The sequence below is a fragment of the Quercus robur genome, chromosome 9 (genome assembly GCF_932294415.1).
Source record: "Quercus robur chromosome 9, dhQueRobu3.1, whole genome shotgun sequence".
NCBI lineage: Eukaryota > Viridiplantae > Streptophyta > Magnoliopsida > Fagales > Fagaceae > Quercus > Quercus robur.
Genome location: NC_065542.1, coordinates 4,362,586 through 4,376,149, shown reverse-complemented (window position 1 = coordinate 4,376,149; position 13,564 = coordinate 4,362,586). Strand labels below are relative to the sequence as shown.

Sequence of the window (13,564 nt, the reverse complement as noted above, 5' to 3'; positions counted from 1 at the left end):
CAAAGACTTCATCTTCCCATGTAATGCTTGTGAAGAAGAATTGGTGAGACCTTTATAATATTTGAATTTCATTTTTAAAGTGTCATATCTTTCTTCCTTTGATTTCTCATTTAGATATTTCTTTCTTCTCCTTCCTCTTTTACTTCAGAGATTTAGAGTTTAATAGGTGCCCTGTGAAATATCTTTTTTCTATGGTGCTTTCTTACATTTATAATTTAGTAGACAGGTACAGCCACATGTAAGTGCCCTGTTTCTTTTTAATAGTAATAGTTTAAAATTCATTTCATACGTAGTACTGCTCTTTAATTGTTTAAGCTTTTACCAAATGAATTTTGTGCTATTTCCTCTTGATGTTCTTGAAGTATTCTAACTTTTATACCTTTAACTCTGAATAAAATTATTGACTGAAATTTGTACTTACCCATTTCAGATCATGACCAGGGCAATACTGTTCATGCTCATTTCAAAGGATAAAACAAATCAGAAGACTTATCTCCATAGGTAACTTAGTTTGGCTACCCAATCAAAGTGACTCAACTAGAATTAGTATCAAAGGATAACAGAAGTTAAACCTAAGCGTACGACAAACTTAGCCATAAATTACTAACCTAATTCTCTGGTGCATAGTCAATCAGGCAAGCAACTGTGCAGAAAATGTTGAAAAATAGAGAAGTTATCCTGCTTTGATTTGTAAGCCCTGCTCTAGATGTATTGTTGTTTTGATGCCTTACATCCAAAATTTAAGTTGTCATATTTTTTGGCTTGGTTTTGTCTTTTTAGTCTGATGTATTGTATTTTGTAGTGGAAAGATCCTATAGTTTTATTTTGATGTGTTTTGTCCAGAATTTAATTTTAGTCATGTATGTGTGTGTCAATGTTTTTCAATAATACAAAAAATATTATTTTGCTAGGTTATAAAAACCATACTTTAGGAATCCCTCAATTAAGTCAAAATAAGCTACTACTATTAATAGGTATTTAAACTTATCTTTACACTTTGGCTTGAAAACAGGACCTGATTAGAGAGCTGTACTCTCCAGAAGTGGCTGCTCAAATTTTAGCTATCCCTATCTCAAGCTGTGGAGTTACTGATAAGCTGCTATGGCCTCATACAACACAACTTAGTGAGTGAAACCAAGTGTCTTATGCCATGAGGAAGACAACTTGGATCGTTTATTCCTGAAGCACAGTCTTGCTTGGGCTGTATAACCTCAACACAGTGATGTTTGAGGGTGCAAAAAAGTGTACTTTTCATGCTAATGCTCAGTAAAGCTTTGTTTTGTAGGTATGCACAAGCCTATGATGCACAACAAGTTGATTAGAGTAACTACTGGAGAGTCCCAAGGCGAGTGTGTCCAGTCGTGGAGGGATGGCAAGTGTTGCTGACAATTGAGGGGCACTGGCAGAGCAGATGCAAATGGGGTTGTTTTGCCTATGTAGCTAAATAATGGGCTGGCAGATAATTTTTCAGGCTGTTTCAGTAATACCGTATGCAAACGAGTGGAAGCTTACTGTTTGAGAAGCATATTTTCCAGGCTTGTTTCTGAGTCACGATAGACAATCTTCAAAGCAAAAACAAGTCTGATTTTATCTGTCAACAAACCATTGCTGTCAATGACTCAATTATTAGACCTGCCACATAATAAAATATGGAATTGTAACTATTAGTAAATAGCCATAGTCATGTCCTCCTTTTATTCTGCAATGTATGGAAACCATCATACATATCATTGTTCTATGTAATGCTTGTGTAAAAGCCTTTGTGAGACCTTAGTAATATTTCAATCCCATTTGAAAGTAACAAATCATTTTTCTCTGCTCTTTGTTACTTACCCCAGCACACCACCCCCCCCCCCCCCCTCCCCCCTCCAGCCCACCCCTTTCTTCTTCTTTTTGGACATTTAGGAGTTTCATATATGATGTTGGTTGAGTTTGAAAGAAAAAGGATGCAATAATATGAATTTCCCCATCAACCTGTAATATTAAAAGTTTAAAACTCTTTTAATATGTATCAAGACTCTTATTTACTATACGACTTGTGTTTTGCCTCCTGATGTACTTGAAGGTTTTTCCACCTTTTAATAATCTTCATTCCCACTTAAGATCATGAAACAAACTAAAAGACCTATCCCCAAGTCGTATTATAATTAGGTTATACCCTGTTAAAGAGAATCAACTAGAATTAGAATTAAAGTACAGCAGTAGACAGTAGAGAAACCTGAGCATATGACAAACTAAATCATAAATTACTAACCAAATCATCTGGTGCATATTCGTCTTTACGGTAATCAGACTCGAACAGGCAAGCAACTGAGTAGATGAGGTTAAAAATTGAAGGTAGCCTCATTAGCTCTCCTGTTCTAGTTATCTTTCTTTGGTGTATTACATCTAGATTTAAAGTATCATTCCCTTTGGTTTTGTTATTCTAATCCTGATGTATTATCTTTCATTGTGGAAAGATGCTACACTTTGAGAATCATTCAAATATATGTATATGAATAATTGTCATTCCTTTTTTGAAAAATTTATATTATTGTATTATCTTGAAGCCAAAAGAATCTGTATATGTTAATAGGTATTTAGAGTTATCTTTGCACTGACTTGGAACAGGACCTGGTTAGGGAGCTATACTCTCCCGAAGTTGCTGCTCCAATTTTATCTACCCCTATCTTAAGGCAAGGAGTTACTGATAAGCTGACATGGCCTCATGTAATGCGTGGTCGATATGAGGTCAAAAGAGGCTACCAATTGCTGCAGGCATTGGAAGTAATGAAAATAAGACAATGGATTCTAATTTGAGGGTCATAACTCTTAGATGGAGAAATCTTGTGGATCTTAAAGCTTCCTTTGAAGTTTGAAGTTATTTTATTTATTTATTTTGTGGAAGTTTTGGCATGAGGACTTACCGATTAAAACAGAATAGTGAAAATGAAACATAGTGAGTTATAGTAGGTGTGTCTTATGCAATGAGGAAGGGAAAAACTTGGATCATTTATTCCTTCTGTGCTATCTTGATTGAGCTGTATTGTTTGGTTCAGAATTGACCCTTAGAACTGAGTTTATTTATCCTTGCTCTTTTAAGCAGTGATTGCTGCCATTGATGGAGGATTTTAACCTTTTACAAACTGGAATATGCATGTGATTTCTCTAAAATGATGTTTGAGGGTACAAAAATGTCTGCTTCAGAACTGCTAATGCTCAGTAAAGCTCTGTTTTTCAGGTATGTATAAATCTATAATGCACCAGGCAGATCAGAGTAACTGCAGGAATGTACCAAGGCAAGTGGGTCTAATTGTGGAGGATTGCTAAGTGTTGCTTTGAGGGACACTGGCAGAGAGGGTATGAATGGGTTGATTTTGGCTGTAGCTACGTCAAGCGCTGGCAGGAAAATTTTTGGTAGGTGGTTGCAATTCTGCCATATGCAACCTTGGCATGCAGCTAGATGCCCGGCTGTTCGAAAAGCATTAACTAAGGCTATACAACTTGCTTTTTGCAGAATTGTTGCTTCAATAAGTAGTAGAGGAGTGGAGGAACTCTGTTTGGGAAAGATGGCTCCTTGGCTGACCATGCCCATTTCACATGATGGAACGAGCCAAAAGACCTCTCTCCAAATCGTAACTTGATTAGGCTATATACCATCATATAGACTCAAGTAGAATTAGAATTAAAAGACAGCAGTAGACAGTGGAGAATTCTGACCATACAACAAACTAAACTATAAATTACTAACTCTGTCATCTGGTGCATATTCATCTTCACAGTAATCAAACTCAAGCAGGCAAGCAACTGTATAGACAAGGTTGAAAAATGGAGAAGGTAGCCTACTTGGATAGGTAAGCCCTCTTGTTCTAGTTGTTTTTGTTGTTGTATTATATCTAGAATTTAAGTTTTCTCATTGGTCTTTTTATTTAGCCTAACGGATTATGTAATGACCTCACCCCAACTGAGTAGATATTGTCCTCTTTGTGGCTTATATCCCTCACGGTTTTGTTCTCCCCCCAAAGCACACAGCAATGGGGTAAAAGACCTCTACACATTAAAGGGAGATCACTCCTTATTAACACATCCCCATGGAATCCCACATCGCCGTGGGAAGCACATGGGGATGTATTTATAAGGAGTGATCTCTCTTTAATGTGTAGAGGCCTTTTTCCCCATTGCTATGTGCTTTGAGGGAAGAACAAAAATGTGAGGGATATGGGTCCCAAAACGGACAATATTTACACAATTGGGGCGGGGTTGTTACATATTATATTTCATAGTGGAAAGATATTATATTTCGTAGTGGAAAGATGCTATATCATTGCCCTTCCTTGTAGAAGTATTTACAATGTTTTTTTTGTTGTTGATATTTTGCTTTATTCTTAAGGAAGTAAAAACAATATACTTCTGTTAGTAGGTATTTGAACTTTACACTTTGACTTGGAAACAGGACCTGGTTAGGGAGCTATACTCTCCTGAAGTGGATGCTCAAATTTAGCTTGTTGTATCTGAATGTGAGGAGTTTCTGATACACTGATATGGCCTCATGTAACACATGGTCAATATGCAGTCAAAATAGGCTACCAATTGATGCATGCATTGGAAATAAGGGAAACTCAGGTAATGGATTCTCATCGTAGGGTTATAGCCCTTCATTGAAGAAATCTGTGGAGCTTGAAGCTTCCTTTGAAGTTAAGAGTTTTTGTTTGGAAGTTTTGGGAAGAGTACTTTGCCATAGAAACAGAATAGTGGAAATGAAACATAGTGACTGATACTAAGTGTGTCTTATGCAATGAGGAAGAGGAAAACTTTGATAATTTATTCCTGAAGTGCAGTCTTGCTTGGTCTGTATGGTTTTTGTCAGATTTGACTCTCAGGACTGAGTTCATTTGTCCTTCCTCTTTGAAGCAATGGTTGGCTCAGTAAACAAATAATCCAAATTTTCATTAACAAGAATCTGTTATGATCCCCAGATTGTTTATCATAACTCTGCAGGCCTTGGGTATCACTGCAATAAAGTGATGTTTGAGGGTGCAGAATAGTCTGATCATGAAGTGATAATGCTCGGTAAAGGTTTTGTTTTGCAGGTATGCACAAGCCTATGATGTACAAGTGGTGGATCAGAGTAATTGTAGGAGTGTATCAGCGAGAGTGTATCTAGTTGTGGAGGGATAGCAGGTGTTGCTGACAGTTAAGGGGCACTGGCAGAGAGAGTGCAAATGGGTTGGTTTTGTGCCTACGCAGCAAAATCATGTTTTAGCAGGAAAACCTTTCTGCCGTTTGCAACTGAATGGAAGCTTGATGCCCAGCTGTTCGAAAAGCATTAACTATCAAGATCAAGGCAAACACTTAGAGCAGAAGAAGCCAGGTTCAACATGTATAGCAGAAGTTCAAGAAGTCATCTCAGAAGCTCTTGTCGTTTAAGTAGCTGTATTTGTTTTGATTAGTGATAGACGACTTGTAGTTTAGTTTTTACTTTCTTCCATTAGTTGTTACACGTGTGTAGGTTGGTTACTTACACGTGAGAGAAGTTGTTAGTTAGTTGTTCTGTTTCTGTTAGCTTAGCTCAGAGCTTAATGCTCTGTTTCCGTTCCTAGCTGATCTTGGTGATGTATATAAGGACACAAAGTAAATTAATCAAAGTAATTTCAGTTTTTCCCAATTCTTTCTTTTCTCATATGGTATCAGAGCTCCTAGAAAGCTTGAAATTCTAGGGTTTTACAGATTTGGGAATTTCTCTTTCATCGTCCACCATTGTTGCTCTTCTCAAGCTTCTTCAAGCTTCCTTAAAATCTTCTCAAGTTTTTTTTGCTTAATGGCTGATACAACAGCTAATACTTCTACCACTCCATCTTCATCTTCTTCGCAAGACTCATATAATCTCAATGATCCTCTGTTCTTACATCCAGGAGAAAATCCAGGGGCTGTTCTCACTTCTCAGCCTCTGGTTGGAGAAGAAAATTATTCTGCTTGGGCAAGATCAGTGAGAAAGTCTTTGATTGGTAAAAATAAGCTTGGTTTTATAGATGGTTCTATAACCATTTCTTCTCCACTCGTGAATTCACCAATGGCTGTTCAAGCATAGATTCGTGCTGATAATATAGTTGGTACTTGGATCATCAACTCAGTATCACCAAAACTTCAGGGTAGTATCATTTACAGAGATACTGCTTTTGAGATTTGGACTGAGCTTCGAGACACATTCAGTCAAGGAAATGGAACCAAGGTTTTCAACATCCAAAAGCAAATTGCTGAGTTCCATCAGGGAGAACAATCACTCACTGATTATTTCACTCAGCTTAAGGTCTTGTGGGATCAGCTTCAGAATCTTAGTCCATTTCCTCAATGCACCTGTGGCAAATGCGTGTGCAATGTTAATCAGAGGTTGAAGGATCTTCAAATCAAAGAAGCAACAATGAAGTTCCTCATGGGAGTTAATGATGTGTTTTCTCAAGTCAGAACACAAATTTTGCTCATGGATCCACTGCCTTCTGTTAATAAGGCTCATTCTTTGTTTATCCAAGAGGAAATGCAAAGATCAGTTACTAATCCTGTTAGAGTTGAATCTACGATTTTGGTTGCCAAAAAGTGATCCATGAATAGTATCAAAAAGTGTAATGAGACCCATGAATAATAGCAAAAATAATCTGAATAGTAAAATAAGTTGGCAAAAATAATTTTTGCCAAAGTTTGTGTTTCAATTTCTATTTGGATGATGAGAAAGCAGAGGGAAAGGGGAGGAACATAAATATTTTTTCTTCAATTTTGTGTCTCATTTTTGTTTTATCTCTGATACAATTTATACTTACCAATTATGATTGGCAAATTACAAAAGTTTTTCTCTTATCATTATTTGAAAAAAGTTAACTGTAAGCATATTCGGGAATAGTTGTAAATCTCATATAATTTTTTTTTTTTTAATTTTTGTTGATGGAAATCTGATATATTTTGTATTGTTTTGGTAAAATTAAATGGATGCATCATTTTAGTTTTGATAAATTACTTATTTGGTTTTTAATTTTTACATTATGTGTCAATTTGGTCCTTAATTTTTAAGCTAATACTTATTAGAACACACATGAAATTTTAAACCGGGTTTATAAGATATTACATAACTAGAGTACAACTACAAAATGACGTAACTTTTATAGTTGTAGACTAGGGTTATAAACAGCGGACACTAGACAAATACAACCTGTAGGAGCATTGGGTGTCAGAGCCCATTGTTTATGTATGTGTTCGGCCTAAGGCCCAAGCTAAGGACTAGAAACCGCCCAAGAAGGGGTAAACGCTATCAAGGGAATCCATGTCAGTGGATGACGAGGTCAGTTTTGGTGATAGGGGCACAAGAGGGTAGGCCGAGGACAAATGTCATCTCGGATAAACAAAGTCGAGGTCCAGATAGGTGGTCTGCTGTCTAGAGAGACATTCCCAGAAGTTCTACAGGCACGGATAAACACTGTAAAAACAAAATACAGAGGGAAGTCCTAAAATATCTAAGAAAAAAGCTACCACCGCATTTAAGGCTCTGCAGCGAACTTTCTAGCTGTATTAATGTGGAAAGAACACTTGAACAAGGCTAGCTTAGCTATTCCAACGCACAAATGAGCTTGAGAGGGTGTCCGACAGGATAGACACTCAAGTAGAGGCTGGGATGACCAACAAGTGGAACGCCAAGATCGTTTAAATGGGACTATATAATAGAGGAAACCCACCATAGATGGGGGAATCGAAAAAATCAAGAGAGAAAGACTGTAGTAACTGAGAACCAAACTTGTAATCCAAATTAAGAACAATATATAAGAACGATTCTCCTTGGACCTTGCTAAGGACAGTTTTCTTCATCGTAACCTTGTCTATTTACACCTTCTTGTCATCTAAATCTACTGTTTTGTTCGTCTGACTCATTAGAACCCAGTTTTCCAACCCATTCTCTATAAATTCATTATTTTGGGCTTGTTAGGCGTAAGTCCATTTATCTGTTGGGCTAGGGATCCAAATCTAGTCCTTACACAACCAATGTGGGATAAACATCCTTTTTTTTTTTTTTTTGAGAAAACAGTAATATTTATTAGAATACACACGAAAGTAGTAATAATAGTATTTTAAATCGGGTTTTTAATACATTACATAATCAGAGTACAACTACAAAAGGGCCTAACCTATTAAGAAAATTTATTACTACAAAAAAAAATTATCACAATCTATCAAATTTGGTCCTTAATTTCAAGTGTGTTAGATGGTATGTGTATTGCCATATCCATATGGAATAAAAAATTATATAAAAAAAAAAAAAAAAAAAACCGTTTATGGTTTTGAAGCTGGGATTGGTAAAATTCCCACAATAGTGTTATGGAAAAATTCAATATTTTCAATATCCCTTTAATTATAGCAAAATAACGTGGGTACTAGAACGAATTTAATGTGGCTTTGGACAAAAGGAAAATTTTAATTCACATTTTCCGTTTAACTCACGAAAAACAATAGCACAAGGGACAAAGTACATATCACGGAAATTTAATGGAGAAACTGCCATATTCTAAAGTAAAAGGAATTAAGGTTTTTGTTAGTCAACCGATGCTTTCGGTGTTTTTCTAAATTTTTATAAAACAAAAACATTTTTTTTTTTTTTTAATGTTTCTAACTGAGATATGGGTTCAAATCTCCTTTCCTCAATTATTGATTTTTTTTAAGCACTTTTATATTTCATGCTGAAAAGTTAAATTTGTATGAAAGTTTTTATTTTTTATTTTATTTTATGGTTTATATATTCTGATAACAGCCTGCCTAAGTAATTGACAAAAAATAACGTGTCCATGTAATCAATAGTGGACACAAAGTGTCCATCATTTCTACCTGCACAAATAAGTATGTAGTGAAATTGAGTATAAAATCAGATGGGTTCCTATAATTTTATGAATAGTATTATAGGTAGTACAAGCTTTACTATATTGATTTTACTAACGAAATTGTTACAAATGAGAAATTGGCGATTTAAAATTCAGTAATGAAATGGTTGAAATCTTTGTAAACTTCATTAAGTAAAACTTGTAGTATTTTTAGTATTTTTTTAATTTTATTATTTGAATAGTTCTAGAAACATAATATATTGGCAACAAAACTTAGGTAATATTAGTTATAATCTAAACCCACCACTTTTTTTTTTTTCACCAAAAAACAACTTACAATTTGTCGTGAAATTGCAGTAATATAACATTTCTCGTATTGATCAGCTAAACTTCACTGGGTCATCGTTTTGCTAAAATTTTCTAAGAAGGAGCGGACACCTTGCACGCCTACTCCACTCTACTTAAAACCAAAAACGCAAAAAATACTTGTGTTGAGTCCCCACGCCTGTGTGTGAAATTACAGTGCCTATTCCTTAATTAAGGAGGGAATTAATATTTCAATAGGCTTTCTAGCTTTCACGATCAGTACTGCAATTCCATTTCACAAATAAGTAAGTTTTCACTTTTGCACACACCCATCTCATTTATTTCTCTCATATTATTCCCTCTTTGAAATGAAAAATACGCATCAAATGGTTTTCTTCTTCTCTAATTTATCTTTCCATTTAATTTTTTTTCTTCAGTCTTAATTGATAGTACTTTTTAAAAAAAAAAAAAAAAATCTATTTTGTGTTTCAAGATTTACCGGTATATTTTCAGCAGCTTTCATGAGTACCCAAAAAGATTGGTCATCATGTCCTTCAACAGCAACATGGAAATATGACGCTTTCCTCAGTTTCAGAGGCAATTTTCTACAAAGTGGATCCATCTGATATACGGATACAAAGGAACACAGTTCGAGCCTTTGTTAAACATGAAATCCGTTTTAAGAAGAATCTAAAGGAGGTGCAAAGGTGGAAAGATGCTTTGAAAGAAGTTGCCAATATCTCTGGATGGCATTTACAAAATAGGTAATTTAATTTAACATATTTCTTTATTTAAAATGTTTCAAACAACTCTTCCTACAGCATTACGCATATGATTTTATTTTATTTTTGAGATAAGCATCAAGAATACTAATAACAGTACATCAAATTTTTATTTATAATACATCTAACAACAAGAATTAAGCATTTCTCCCAAAAATTTTGGAACTAATGAGTAGTCCAGCTCAATATAAGTTGATTTTTTATTATTTTTTAAAAATATTTAAATATCAATGAAAGAGTAAAAAATTCTGAGAATTGAATAAATTTGAAATTTTTATTATTTTAAACTAGGACAACAGTTTTTAATGTTACTAAAATATTGTTTATATGCATTTTAGAAACTTTGTGGACATTGTTATTGTAATTGTCACAATGCAACAAACTTTAGAATCACATCGTAGTTAGTGAATGTTCCTAAATTCAAACTATGAGGAGCTTGATCATAACTTACTTTTATGAGAAATTTATTTGGAAATGCAAAATTTCCTCTAATCTGATTAAACTATCTTCATTAGAAACCTATGATGCTTGTACCTATATGTTAATAGATGTGAAACCACCAACTATTTAAGATGCTCTCACAGGAGACAATCTTCATAGCTAAAAGCATTAAGTACCATTTTGTTTGTGTTAGGATCTTAGAGCGTTGGCCGATTCAATGTCAAATTTTGATGTATTTAAATCTTTCAATTTCATTGTATCTTGTATTTTGGGGGTTTTATTGGTATTGAGTTAGTGAGTGGAGGGAGGCATGTGCTGAAGTTGAAGCTGAAGTCTGCAGAATTCTGCTTCTCCAAAAATGAATGTGTCAAGCAAAAGTGTGGTACAAAATCAAGATTTGAAAAACCATTGCACAGAGAATTTGCCCCTTACTTCACTCGTACAAAAATTGATTACCTCTAAGTCATTGTCTTTCTTCTTACTCTTAGTTTTGTTGGTTGCTGCATCATCTTTTTTCCTTTCCTTTGGCATATGCTTGAACTTATGTTTGATTTAATTTTAAATTCTAAATCGTATATTGCTAGCTGCAGCTTGTCTTCATTATTGGCACTTATTACAACAAAAGAATCATTAAAGATTGTTGAACTTCTTGTCCTTTTTTCTTAATCAATTATATTTTTTCTTAAAGTTTTGCTGATTGCTGCACTATATTTTTTTCTTTCCTTTGGACACTTTTACTTAATTAAGTTTAACTTCAAAATATAATTTTACTAGCTGTGCTTTAGCTTCATTATTGGCACTTATTCCAGCTCTCATCTGGTCTGTTTCCTTGATCAAAAAACACATAGTAGTACACCTAGTTAATTTAATATGCGTATTATTAGATCTTATGGATTGGTTCAATTTGTAAAAGAATCATCCCCATTCTTGAAGCTACTCTTTTAATCCCAAAAAAAAGAAAAAGAAAAAATAGTTTTATAAAATAAACAATGATTAGGGTAATTTTGGTTCAGTGATTTGTGTTGGTTGCCCCATTGATGTAGGATTGTTGGACTTGTTCATGAGGAGAAACTGTCACATGGCCAAGAGAGAAGACAAGTGCATGCACGTATGCTTCTGATTTTCACTCGATCTAATAGATTGCAGGGTAAAATCTGCACTCTTGTTCATGTATAGATCACAATTAGAATGATTAGTTTGGAAAGACATAGCATCTAGCTTCCTCATAGAAGATTTTCTATGGTTTTGTAATAACCTTCAACCAAAGAAAATGCACTTTATCTGTTTAAGAGTTCAGCTGATTTTTCTATCCTTGTTTCTTTTTCTTTGAAAATTTTATTATTTTAATGTAGGATAGCAATTATAAAAGTTATTAAAATCATTTGTATTAGCATGTTTGAGGACATCGTTACTGTAATTCTCATAATACAACAAACTTTAGAATCAAATCTCAGTTAGTGAATGTTCAAATTTCAAACAATAGGAGCTTGATCATAACGTACTTTTATGAGTAATTAATGTGGATATGCAAATCATTGACCAAATCATTCAACCGAGTTCTTGATATATCCAAATATCATCAACATTGTACATAATTGATTGATCCATAGGCCATAGCATCAGTTATGTTTTTGGTAATTTGCTTAAGCTATCTTCATTAGGAACCTAAGCTTGTTCATAGACGTGCAGTAACCAACTATATAAAAAGCTCTCGCAAGAGACAATCTTCAAGGTAAAAAGCATTTGATTCCAATTTTATCTATTACCAAAACAATGCTATGAACAACTATATATTACTCGATTGTTGGACATGTTACAATGAATCAATGATCTACCATAATAGAGCATTGAATAGTAAGTATATTTGAATGGCCTTAGCCATGAAATCATGATACATGTTATTGTCTTATGTAATGCCTGTGTAGGAACATTGGTGAGACCTTAATAATATTGCAATCCCTTCTTTCTCTACTTTTTGTTGCTAGATATTCCTCCCCCCCCCCCCCCCACCCCGGGTTTCCTTATTCTTTTAAAACATTTAGGAGTTTCATAATTTTTTTTTTAATTTTATTTATATATATATATATATATATCAGTGTAGTTTGAAAGAAAATGGGTGCTGCGACATGAATTTCCTCATTAATCTATAATATTAACAGTTTAAATTTCTTTTAACATGTAGCGGCTCTTTGATTATGTAAGTTTTTACCATAAGACTTTTGTGCTTTTGCCTCTTGATGTACTTGAAAGTTTCTCAACCTTTTTAAAAACTTTTGCTCTGAATTAAATTATTCATTGCAAGTTGTCCATGCCAATTTCAGATCATGAGCAGGCAAAGCTGACTGTGCCTATTTCACATGATGAAACAAACCAAGAGGCCTATCTCCAAATCGTAACTTAATTAGGTTATAGCCTGTCAAAGAGACTCAAGTAGAATTAGAAGTAAAAGACAACAGTAGACAGTAGAGAATTCTGCCCATACAGCAGACTTAACTATAAATTGCTAATCATATCATCTGGTGCGTAAGCAGCTGTGCTGACAAGGTTGAAAATTGGAGAAGGTAGTGATGCAGAAGACGCAAAAAGATTATTATTTAGTATTATTTATGTTTGCAAGTCAATTGTATTTTTATGTTTTAGGTCTTAGTAGTTTATTAGGCTATTAGTATTTTAATTTGGAAATAAGGTTATTTTTGTAATAAGGCAATTAGGGTTTTCTAGCCAATTAGAACTAGGATTTAGCAATCCTTTATAAGCAACCTATTGTACTCCTTGAGAAGATATTTGATATTTTGATAAATGAAAAAATGGCCATTTAGTCACTTTTGGTCTGATGCTGACTCCAGGTCCACCCTAGGTGTTGACTCTTAGTGGTTTTCCCGCTTGGTGTTGACTCCAAGCAAGGCCTAGGTACTGACTTCTAGGTCATATCCCTTTATCTTATTGTTATTTCAATTTTGTTTTGGTTGTCCTGCGTCAAGTAGCCTACTTGGATTGGTAAGGCTTCTTGTTCTAGTTTTTACCGTTGTTTTATTATATCTAGAATTTAAGTTCTCTCAAAAACTTTCTAATCAGTTTTGTTATTTAGACTGATGCATTATGTTTCATAGTGGCAAGATGCTATGCTTTAATAATCATTCTTTTTTGAAGTATTTCCATTTTTTTTGTATTATATTTTGGGATATCCTTAAGGAAATCGAAACA

At 34.2% G+C, this 13,564-nt stretch overlaps 2 protein-coding genes across 17 annotated transcripts in view; both read left to right on the top strand.

Moving 5' to 3' along the window:
- Positions 1-13,564, top strand: part of LOC126699880 (TMV resistance protein N-like) — a 113,174-nt gene that overhangs the window by 80,337 nt on the left and 19,273 nt on the right. The window contains exons 7-10 of one of the 16 annotated variants that reach the window (XR_007646913.1): positions 431-501; positions 628-690; positions 1,013-1,124; positions 5,070-5,281. The exons of 7 other annotated variants lie outside the window; for them this stretch is intronic. The gene's annotated coding sequence lies outside the window, so the exon portion shown is untranslated. Of the gene's footprint in view, positions 1-430; positions 502-627; positions 691-1,012; positions 1,565-5,069; positions 5,282-13,564 lie in introns of those variants that run through there. 8 more of the 16 variants (XR_007646911.1, XR_007646912.1, XR_007646910.1 and 5 more) reach the window with 8 other exon arrangements.
- LOC126699831 (disease resistance protein RUN1-like) overlaps positions 1-13,564 on the top strand; it is a 104,757-nt gene that overhangs the window by 80,462 nt on the left and 10,731 nt on the right. The window lies entirely within an intron of this gene.